At 34.0% G+C, this 12,697-nt stretch overlaps 1 pseudogene; it reads right to left on the bottom strand.

Moving 5' to 3' along the window:
• Positions 1-448: 448 nt before the first annotated feature.
• On the bottom strand, positions 449-11,513 carry LOC141424068 (olfactory receptor 8H1-like; annotated as a pseudogene).
• Positions 11,514-12,697: the final 1,184 nt, after the last annotated feature.

The following is a 12,697-nucleotide window of genomic DNA, read 5'->3' as shown; positions in this document are numbered from 1 at the left end:
TGTGTGATAGAGAAAGCTTAGATTTAAACTTTGAGTGACCTATAAATGCTTGTTCATCTAAGAAGGTATTTCTCACTTTAAAGAGAATGACTTCTGAAACATGTATAATGGATGTCTATTTTTAATAAAAATTGTGTAAAATTGGAATATATAAGAAATGCTTTATGGTATACTGCTAAGAATTACATCATATTCTTTAATTTTGAATGTTATTTTTCCTCAAAAATCACATACATTTAGCCGGTAGATTTATACATATTTTATGACTGGTAATCGCAGAATGGAAATTTAAATACATCCTCTTGGGTATGTCCAAAACCATGTTTGAGTAAATTTATTTCAGCTCAAAGAAATATAAATGAAGCAAATCCATTGTTTTTAGAGGGAGTCCAAAGGCCTGTCCAACAGGAAAGAAATTAAAAATGAGTTGAAATGCTTAACAGCACTGTTACATCAATTGCCTGGAACCCCCTCTCTTCTGCATGACTCTAATGAAAGCATTTTTCACTTCTTTGTTTCTAAGAATATAAATGAGAGGATTCAGCATGGGGATCACAATTGTGTGAAAAACAGAAGCCATTTGATCCTTTCCCAAGGAGTAGAACTTCTTTGGTTTTAAATAAGTAAAGATCGTAGTGCCATAAAAGATGGTGACTCCCAGGAGATGGGACGCAAAGGTAGAGAAGGCTTTTTGCTTTCCTGTGGTGGAATTAATTTTCAGAATAGTACAGAGAATGGACATATAGGGCATTGTGATTAGCGACACCACTAAGGTAGAACCAGCAGAAATGAATACCATGATTTCACTACAAAAGGTATCCTCACAGGACAGGGCTAAAATTTGGGATGTATCACAGAAAAAGTGATGTGTTACATTGAAGTGGCAGAAATGTAATCTACTCATGCAAATCACATTGAAAGAGGAATCCAAAAAAACCAATCATATAGTTTCCAGAAGGGAGGGCACAGCACAACCTTGTGGACATAATAACTGGATACTGTAGAGCATTACAAATGGCTGCATGTGATCATAGGCCATGGAAGAGAGAAGAAAACATTCAGCAGCATCAAACAAAACAAAGAAGTGCATCTGTGTGAAATAACCTGTGAATGAAATGCTCTTGTTGGAAGTCATTAAGTTATCTAAGGTTTTAGGAGTGATGATATTTGAGTAACAGAAGTAAAGAAAGGAGAGGTGACTGAGAAAAAAATACATAGGAGTATGAAGCTGTACATCCAAGCGAATGATCATCATCGTCCCTGTGTTCCTCAGCACAGTGACCAGGTATATCAGGAAAAACAGCACAGAGAGCATCAGTTGGATCTCTTCAGAGTCTGTCAGTCCCATCAGGATGAAGTCAGCCACGCGTGTGATGTTCCACATACTCACAGTGTTTTGGTCTATACAGGTTGGACATCAAAGTTTATGCTTCACTCAAATGATTCTAAAATGGATTTTGTTTTTATTAGCTTTCATGTTTTTTTTAAGTAACTTACATAGTCTCCTAATTAATAATAAATAGATAAGCTATCACTGAAATAATTGATTTTGAAATATAGATATGGATACAAACTGACAATTGGATATCATAACACAAAACTTAACATACTTCATAACTAGAATGTACTTGAAGCTATCCTAAATTATTTCCATTTACATATTTTATTTATATGAAATATTATACCATAGACAAATCCAAAATAACTTGCTTGATGTCAGTGCCAATTCATGCTGACTCTATCATCTTATTTTATAATTTTTATTTCAAAGACCATAATAGTATATTACTTTTCATAATGAGTTCAATAACTTGAGCAAAATGCCAGATATATAATGGACAATGATAGAAAACATCTCTAGTGCATCATTTACTGTTTTGCTGTTAACATTCACAAACTCTAAGTAAATTTCATTTTAGTGGATTCTTAGGGAATATTATGATATACACCACATGTAAGGATTTGCATGCAGGACATGAAATATTTTCCTAATTTGATAACCCAGAAACAAATTTCTTCTAGGATTATGCTTTCAAAATATTCACACTTCTTTTAGAATCTTAGTCTATCAACTCTACATTGCTGTTTCCACAAATGCTGACAATACTCATGATAAAGCCCAAATAATATGTGCATACATATTCTCTTAATAAAGATCCTCCATAATTTTATCCGATATAAAACATTTCATTTTTAAGAATACTTAACTCTGATACAAACTTGGTCAAAAAATCTTTCTTCCAATATTTTGCCCCAAAATTTATCAGCCCAGATTTTTTCACAAAAAGAATGTGAAATCCATTTAAGGAGGTGAAAAAAATCTGTAATGTAGCACTGGTGGTCCTTGATATAGTTATCTTTAATTTTTTGTGAACTCATTTCTCTACTCTGAACAAAGTTATATCAGTCTTGATATTTTGTTCAGTTTTGTCAGATAAATGTTTACCAGAAATGTATTTTTCAGGACAATCCCAAGATGCTAGATCTACTATGAACATATGCAGAGCAGTGTGTGTTGTGCCTTTCAGTCTGGTAAATCCAACCTGCCTCATTCAATGGGCATTGGGGATCACAAAAGAGTTTTCTCCCCTCAGGGACCAATTTCCAAGGAAAATTATTTGGCTTGTTTTCAAAATTTTAATGATTACATGAATAAAACTTTTGCCGTCTCACAAAGAAAGTCCACAAAGAAGAAAATGGTGAATGGACCTCTGCTTGGTGTTCTATTTTTTTAAAAATATTTTTAAATTGACACATAATATTTATATAAATGTTTCAGGTATAAGATTTACATAGCATAGTTTTTTAAGTAGGAAAATTTTCACTAGTGTGCAAAAGAGGAATTGTTCATAGAAAATGCATATTAATATATGACTGAAACTATCAAGAATGAAATATTTTGTATTGAATATTGAAATGTTTATATTGTTAGTAAAATGTTCTGTTTAAAAGCTTTGCCAACTTGAATGTAAAAGTAATGATAGGATTAAACTTAAATATCCACCAACTGATGAAGAGATAAACATGTGGTATATCTACACAATAGACTATTATTCAGTAATAAAAAGTATGATACATGTTAAAACGTGGATGAATTTTGAAAACATCTGCTAGTTAAAGAAGCCAATAAAAAAAAAATTACATTGTGCCTGCCTAGAAATGAGCATAAGGCCCTGAATTCAAACCCCAGTGCTGCCAAAAAAAAAGAATATGTTATATGATTCTATTTTGACTATACTGTATGATTCCATTTATATAAAATGTCCAGAATAAGCAAATATGTAGACAGAAAATAAAGTAGTGTTTGCCTAGGGTAGGGGATGGAGGAACTAGGAAAATAAGAAGATTGACTCCTAATAGGTTTGGGATTTCATATTAAGGGGACAGACATGCTCTAAAATTATTTGTAGTGGTGGTTGCATAACCTGTGGATATACTTTGAAAACACTGATCTGTATATTCTAAGTGAGAGAACTGGATGGCATGTGTATTATTTCTCAATGAACTGTTCTTTAAAAATTAAAAAAAAAAGCAATAAGAAACACCAAAATTCAAAGAACTGAATGAAAGCAATTCTAAACTGTTATTATATTAATGTGATTTCCCTTTTCACATAATATTTATTTGAACATATACATATAAATTTGCATAACTATTATATTATTTATTCAGTTTCATTATCATTTTGCACACAAAATTTTTATAATAAACCATCATCGATGCTATGTTGACCTCCACTATGTCATGTGTTTTGCATTTGCTTGTGTCCCATCATTCAGTAAGTGAACTGAGTGTTCATCAGCTGATAAATACACCTTTTGAGTCATCACAGAAATGTGCAGATTCTCTGTACTTGTTCAAATTGTCACTGGTTGTCTGCCGACCAAAAATAAGCAATGTGCTTTCAAATTTTATTGCCCTTTTTAAGTTCAATAAAAGAAAATCAACTACTCAGAAGCTAGAGATCATGAGGATTTTGGTTCATAACTAGGCCAGGCAAAAGTCTGTGGTACCCCTACGTGAACCAATGACTGTGAGTGGTGGCACACTCCTGATATTCCAGCTACTGCAAGAAGCATAATAGAAGGATGACAGTCCAGGCCAACCCAGGAAAAGTCCAGACTAGTTGATGTATTTTAAGAACATTTGTAAATGCTCCAATGTACCCCGACCCAGCAGAAAATAAAATACAAAAAGTGAGACACTACCTCAAATATCACCAGAGCAAAACCTTAATGGAGTGGCTGAAGTGGTAGAGCACCTGCCTAGTAAGTGTCAAGTCCTGAATTCAAACCTCAGTATGGTCAAAAAGAAAAATATTTAAAAAAGCAAAAAAAAAATCATCTTTAACACAATGAAAGATTTTCCAGTTAATTTAGTGGCCTAAATTTCACTTCCTATGTGTGTAATCAAACTAATTTTTCTTCAAATGAGAATTTATAGTTTGCTCAGTGGGGAGAGCTAACACCAGTGGAAGAGGGGAGGTGCTAGGAAAAAGGAGTAGGATGGTGAATACAGTGCAAAATACAGTGAAAAAAATGTGTACACATGTGAGTAAATGAAAAAATAATACTGTTGAAACTTCTTCAGGAGCCAGGGGAGGGTGGGATGAAGGAGAATGGTTGAGAAGATGAATTCATGTGAGATATATTTGATACATTTTGTAATAACCTATGTAAATGCCTCAATGTGCCCCCTCCCAGCACAAAAACAAAGGAAAAAATAAAATAAAATTTCATAGCTATAATGCCCACTTGCCAGCCAACTTGTTAAACACAAATTTGGTAATTTTATCTAAAATCCTTGCATACTAAACATGATGGTGATGAGCAAATATATTACTACTATTATCTATCAATCAATATTTTTGGAAGCAAAACAGATTTCATATTTTGCCATTGTTCATTGAATTCTTTTTTAATACAATATCTGCATACTATATGCAATTTTAACATAGCAACATGAACCAAACATTACAAATTGAATTATTTTGGACAACATCTTATACAAAATATAGCATGCAGTGATGCAATACTGAAGTTATAAGGCAAATGAAAATAGCTCTAATTTTTATACTGCTTTTAGATTACAGTCATTTAAGTTTTGTGAAGATTATTTTTGACCTATTTGGAAAACAAGATAAAGTTATTTTAAAGACTTTAGGAATTTTTTTCAACTTAAATGTTGTATATAACTTTATATAATCTCTTGAACCTCCTCTCATAATTTTATCAGCAGGGCATAAAATTTACCTGGAACCTATGATTTACTGAAGAATATATTTACAAAATAAAGGATGAATCAATGAATGAGTTACATTTCTTACATTTTTAGATTGTTCAATGTGCTTAAATTTATTAAAGAGCTTAGATGTGTTCTTCTCTCATTCAATATATTTTTCGTGTTTTTAAAAATTAATTAATTAATTAATTTTGGTAGGAATTTGGTTTGAATTCAGGGCTTTAAAATTTCAAAACAGGTGCTCTACTGCAAAAGCCATACATCCAGTCCTCAGCATATTTTTACATAAATTTCTCACTCTTTGCATATCATTTCTCACTCACCTGCCAATTCACCTCTTTTCTATACAGCCACAAGTTCAGTTTATAGTCATTTTGGAACACTAGCTGAAGCTTCAGATAGGAAATGTTGGGGGGTTAAAAACATAATGGATCAGAACCTATGACCTTGATATGCTGAATAGTTTAAAATTAAGGACCTCAGAGAAAAGTCTCTTTGATCTTCTCCAATCCTCATTTCTTCTATTCTTGTCTCTCCCATGATAGGCAAGAGATTAGAATTTCTCTACCTCATGTGGGGTTATCAAAATGATGAGACTTCTTTCCCAAACTATGTCATAAAACAAAGAACCATCACTCTGAACTTATACATTTTCTGTGTACAACATTACCATAAGTGAATTCTCTGACCCACCTTGTCTGAAAGTGTATAATCTGACACTCATGCCAGAAATGCCCTGACATATACAAAAAGAGAGAGAGGGGAAAGTAAAATGGAGGAAGAGGAGGGAAGGAGGAAGACAGAGGAAGGAAGGAAGGGAGGAAGGAAGAAAGAACTATTAGAACTACTACCCAAGGAAGCCAAGAAGAACCTAACAGACAGGCATTGTGGGGTCCTTCTCCTTCAATCTGTAATCTTCAGATCATAGCCTTTTGTACAATCACATATCTACAGAGTTAGCTATTCTTTATGAAATACAAAGATAAAAAATAGGAAACATTTCCTGCTTCATTAGGTCCCCATGCTTGCAGAAATTTATGTAACATAAAACAGCTAAACAAGTTTTATTTTTATACCTATCTATAAGCCTTAGTCACATGGAGGAATCTTAACAACCTTTGATAATTATAATATATACATACATGAAGCTTTGTATACACAGAACAATTACATAAAGTCTTTGAAAGGATTATTTCATGTGATCTTCATAACAGCCCCAAGAAAGTTTTTTGTATTCTGTTTTTATCATGGATGAGGTCGATGTATAAAAATTTAAGTAATTTACTCAATTGTCCGTAGTGTTAAGACTGGCATTAGCACTCAGATGTAAGTAGCCTGGCTACACAGTTTCTGCCTTTTGGCTTGCTGAACATGGGACAAGATAAGCCACTGACCTCACTTACTGTTTTCTTACTCAGTTTATAGACAAAAAGATAGGACATACTGAAAGTCTTCATTTAGTCAATGGCAGAAAGAAAAGAGACAGGAATGCATTAAAATCTTTTGGAACAGTGGCTTCACTGGATATTATAATTCATACCATTCATTAGATGCATAATTTGTACTTTCTGAGCTTGTGTGAGCAACATTAAAAGAGGAAAGAAAGAATGATACAAGAGAGGAAGCATGGACAAAGTGTGTGATGTAGGATGAATATGATCAAAGAACATTAAATGTATGTATGAATATAGCATAAAGAAATGCACTAAAACCTGTCAAATAAAGGAAGGAAGTGGGAACCAATGAAAAGAAAGTATAATAGATGGGGCCATTTGATGAAACACAATATCTGCATGTATGTAAATATAACAATGAAATTCCATTTACAATTAATATATGCTGATAATTTTTAAATGAAGCAAAGAAATCATTTAGCAGAATAAGAGCAGAGAGGATGAGATCAGATAGCTCTGTACTTATTTTCAGATTCCATTACATTTTCAAGGTGCAGAGTAGTGACATTTCACTATTACTAATGGAATTCGCTATGCAGGAGATTTTAATAGAATACCATAGCAATGAATAAGACATAGGAAATTACAAACATGTATTTCCACACAGGACATAAAAACTGAAAATCATCTTTAACCTTCACATTATTTTTTTCTTTTATTATTTATATGTGCATACAAGGCTTGGGTCATTTCTCCTCCCTGCCCCCACCCCCTCCCTTACCACCCACTCCACCTCCTCCCACTCCTCCCCACCCCCTCAATACCCAGCAGAAACTATTTTGCCCTTATTTCTAATTTTGTTGTAGAGAGAGTATAAGCAATAATAGGAAGGAACAAGGGTTTTTACTGGTTGAGATAAGGATAGCTATACAGGGTTTTGACTCACATTAATTTCCTGTGCGTGTGTGTTACCTTCTAGGTTAATTCTTTTTGATCTACCCTTTTCTCTAGTTCCTGGTCCCCTTCTCCTATTGGCCTCAGTTGCTTTTAAGGTATCTGCTTTAGTTTCTCTGCGTTAAGGGCAACAAATGCTAGCTAATTTTTTAGGTGTCTTACCTATCCTCACTCCTCCCTTGTGTGCTCTCGCTTTTATCATGTGCTCAACATTATTTTTAAAAAAATCATAAAATCTAAAGAGTAATAACTTTCTGTGAGCCTAATCCAGTGAGGAACTTGCATAAGTACAAATAATTTGAAATCCATAAAAGAGAAGATCCTCACAAACAAAATAGAGCATATGAAACCTTTCACTTTAGAAATCGGACAAATGATGTGAGAATGTGTGGCCATCAGGAAGGTATGTAGGAACAACTCAGCTACATTATAAAAAATCATTAAAGTCAATGAATATTTGAAAAGAGCAGACTTTTGACATGAAAGAGCGAACATTTTTGTCTCAAAGTTTTCTCTGCCAGGCCATAATAATGTTTATTTGAATTCCTAATAAAATCAACTTGCGCAAATACACATGTTCCTGGTAGTTTTTAAATAAAGCCATTGGTGAATGCTTGAAAATATTCTAGGGCAGAGGATAAACAGCTTGCATGAATATGCCCCAAACATCACAGAATCAACAAAAATTGTCCATTCCAATACTGGAAATAAATATGAATACACACAAACACATCACAAACAGAGGCAAAGAAAACTGGCAGTAGATTCATCAGTAGAGTAAACACAGATTAGGAAAGAATATGTGAACTTGAAAGTAAACTGACAGGTATTAATCAAATCTAATGATAGTATTAATAAAAATATGAAAGCATTGAAATATTTGAAGACAAAATGGTCACTCTTTATCTAAAAATAAGAAATCCTGCAAACCATTAGTCTGAAAGTATAAGAAGTTCTCAGAAAGGACAGATCTGAAATGTAAACAAGAACTGGAGATCATCTTATTAGGTGAAATAAGGCAGAATTTGGCCAGTTCTATGTATTTTCTCTATAAGTGGAATCATGAAAAACAAGATGATGTGAAAGTAGGAGGAAAACTATTGGAGAATAGAATGGGTGTAAAGGGGAGAATAAGAAAAAGTAGTAGAAGAGGATATGAGCAATACATGTGCATGTTGTAAAATATCACAATTAAACTGATTCTTCTGTAGAATTAATATTTTTATAAAACAAACTTGCATGTGTAAATTGCTTCTGCATATAATATACAAATTCATATATAATAAAAATAACTTGCTCAATTTATAATTAAAAAGCATGACACAGTGGAATGTAACTGTATTTTCCAGATATTCATGAGGTAGTGATAGGGTTATTTCTTGATCCCGAGAATTTGATACAGACCTGGGTAACATAGCAACAACACATCTCAGAAATAAAATGTTAAGATATAATAAATGTTTATTATGAGACTGGAAAAAATTCACCTCAAGTCAGGAATCTCAATACTGATAAACGAAGATAAGTAGAAAATTGTGAAGGCATTTAGAAGAGAATTACTTTAATGATAAAAAAGTAGAAATAAATGTTTCCAATAGTTGTACAAAAAAAATCAGTCTAATGAACATGTAATTTGATTTTCATAAGAAGAATAGAAACTCCAGTATAAATATTTGAAAACATGGCCAAACCTTTCTTAAAAATGAAAATCAACCTATAAAAATGAACTTAGGTTGGGTCTTTTCTGTCAAAAAGTTTAATCAATAACTGCCACTGTTACAAATGTTAGTCTCCCTAACTTGTTTTCCATATGCTTTATGAGCTCAACTTGACCTGATAAGAAGTCCTGTTATGGAGAAACTGTTGATTTTGTAGCTGAGCAAGTTCCTGTCTTCACAGATGTCCTGGTTCTGAAGATGATGACCTAAGACAGCTACTATTTCACTGAACCTTTAAACTTCTTGCTTCCAAGGCTCTTTACCTGAACTGTCACCTTTCAAATTACCCAATAGCATAACCTGTGAACCAGAAACCACTAGAGACAAAATCAGAGAGGACTTCCTGCTCAGTGAGCATGCTTACCACACTCTTTGTTGATTTCACATGGTTTGCTGAAGTAAATTTTTGTTTTTCTAGTGACTTCTTAGTTTTGTCATCTCTGTCCTGACACCCTAATATTCTGAATTAATTTCTAACAAAACTATAGGTACCAAATAATCAGAAGTCCAAAGGAAGCATAAAAATTATATTAGACCAGATTCTAAAGAGAAACAGGAAGAGGTTTTATTATATAGAGAAAAGAAAGATTTATCATAAGGAACTGGGCGGTGTGAATATGGTTGCTGGTAAAAGCAGCAGAACTTATAAGTTAGTTCTAGCCCAAAGGCAGTGTTCGAGACAGGAAGGAGAGCCGCTGATACAAACGAAGTCCATAGGAAGTCTGCTGAGAGATTAGCTCTTGCTCTGAAGAGACTAATTTTTTGCTCCATACTGTCCTTCAGCTGATTGCTTGACTATCATCTACAGTGTGTTGGGCAACTCAAATTCCACCAACTTCAATATTAATGTCATCAAAATTATCATCACAACTACATGAAGATTAATATTTCCCAAATATGGATACTCATTACCAGTATAGGTTGACACAATAAAATCAATCAATACAGATGTAACCCTTGCAAACTTGACATTCATGTGGTTATCCTTAAACCATATTTGATTTCCAAATGAAGAAAATAATGTCATACTTCTGCTGAATATGACATTCTACTCTAATTGCAGCCAAAAATCTCCTCACCATCTCTCTGCAAAATAGAATGTGAAATCCTTAATTTATATCTGTTCTTCTTGATATCCTAAAACTTAAATGTCAAGTTGACAATATTTAGATAATATCATATAAAATCAGTAAATCCTGTGTGTCATAGTCTGCTGTGAGCTACTATTACTGAATATCTGTGACTAGGTATTTTATGATTATTATTATGAAATGATTATTATTAGTTATGCCATGCTAGTGTTCAGAACCAAAGCTTCATGCATGCCATAAAAGTGTTGTACCACTAATCTATATCTCTAGCCAGGTGAGACTGTGTAATTTATAAACAGCAGATCAGAAATTCACTTTGTCTCAGTTTTGAAGTCTGGGAAACTCCTAATTATAATACCAGTATTTAATTTCTGGCAGGAGTCTGTTTACTGAGTCCTCATGTGGTAAAAAGTGGAAAAACAAGAGAGTGAGTGTTCCAAATGCTTCAAGAAGCCTCCTTTATGAAGACTTTAGTCTCATTAATAAGGAAAGAGACTTTATGATAACTACCTCTAAAGACCCCACTTTTTGATACTACCACAATGGCATCATCTGAATTTTGTTGACTATATTCAAACCATTTCACTTCTGACTTTATGTTCTTCTTGTACAGAAATACATTTAATCCATCTCAATAGTTTCAAATAGTCTTAGCATATTCCAACATCAACTCAAGTTCTAAATTCCAGAGATTCATTTAAATCAGATTGGACTGAGACTCAAGACATGATTCATCCTGAGGTAAAGTTAACTTCAGTAATTAGCCTATGAAATGAAACAAATTATTTGCTTCTAAAATATAGAGGCAAAGTAGACACAGAACAACCATACCTATCACAAAGGTAAAAACAGAACTATGAAAGGAGTAACAGGGCCTAATCTTAAGACCAAATAGCCAAACAACATTCAATCTTAAGACTGGAGCACAATCTTTCTTGACTTGTGGCAAGGTATTAGGACCCAACAGCCATATGCCTGCCTGCATGCATGGTGTTGCTGGCCAAAATGCCTATGTCAGCTCTCATGCATTGAAGTATCGTGCCTTTTTTCCCAGGATGATGCAGCACACTGATGGCTCTAGAGACCACAGGTCTTAGGTGTGGCAATGCATCCATGGCTACACTAAGCACTGCCATAGTGGAAGGTCTCTGCATTAGTTCAAGCCTTTTGTCAGTTCTCTTTCTGGACCAAGGGGCTATCAAGATGGAGGAAACTATATCTCCACAGCTCGTGCACTCTGATAAAAGGCTTTAGTACTACAGCTCTTCACTTTTGAGTAATGCCTGCATATCATGGAACTGTTTTTTTAGCCTGTGAATACATAGTAGTGAACTCCCTATTAGGCTATCATTATGGACTAGAAAGAGAATGCAATCTAAAAGGACTGTGAACCATGGTGTTTTAGGACAGTTCATGTAAACTATATGGGCCTTTGGATCATGCTAAGGCCCTGTCTTCATCATACAACTTTGATTCAATGAGGGAGTGAGTGCTTCTGGACATACCAAAATTTGACATTAGAAAATAACCATTTCCCATGGGAAGCTAAGTCATGTGGCAACATGGTAATCCATTGCTAAACAACCAGTATTTACTAAAATCCGCAGCAGTCTATAAACTTTCTCTAAAGATTATTCACCTGTACAGGATGACAGGGCCCTGATCCAAAACCTTCAAGGCACAAATAGGGGATTGAAAAGTGCTCAAAGCAGTTTCCCAGTCCATCACTGACATCTCAAGAATTTTGATCTGGTGAATGTGGCTCCAATCTCACAGGAGCTGGCAAGATGGTCTTCACTTGTTCTGAGATTTCTCTTGTACAGGACTCTAATCAAAGCTAGCAGTTTTTTTTTTTAAATTTCACTCAAAACAGAAATATGCTTTCTCCAAAGAACAAATAGTCCCATTAGGTATTCTCTACCTCCCTAGGTTGTTTGAAAGTGTTCTTCACTTTAGAAAGGATCTTGAGACATACTCCATAACACTTGACACCTAGCATTTCTACTTCATTAGAAGACCCATGAATTTTTGTTAGATTGTTCTCTACCATGTGTCAGAAAATGTCAGATCAATGAGTCTAGAATAGTTGGTACTTGTTAATTAAGTCCATCCAGTATACTATCAATATACTGTTCCAATATGACATCTTGTGGAAAATAAAGATGTTTGGGATCCTCAGGAACTAAGTTATGATGTTGGGGTGGAGAGCTGATATACCACTGTGTAGGACAGTGAACTTGCATTTGAAACCTTACTGCTTCTGCTGGCATTTATTAACAGTGATGGACAATAAACCTTT

The sequence above is a fragment of the Castor canadensis genome, chromosome 1 (genome assembly GCF_047511655.1).
Source record: "Castor canadensis chromosome 1, mCasCan1.hap1v2, whole genome shotgun sequence".
Taxonomy (NCBI): domain Eukaryota; kingdom Metazoa; phylum Chordata; class Mammalia; order Rodentia; family Castoridae; genus Castor; species Castor canadensis.
This window is presented reverse-complemented; position numbering and strand designations above follow the sequence as displayed.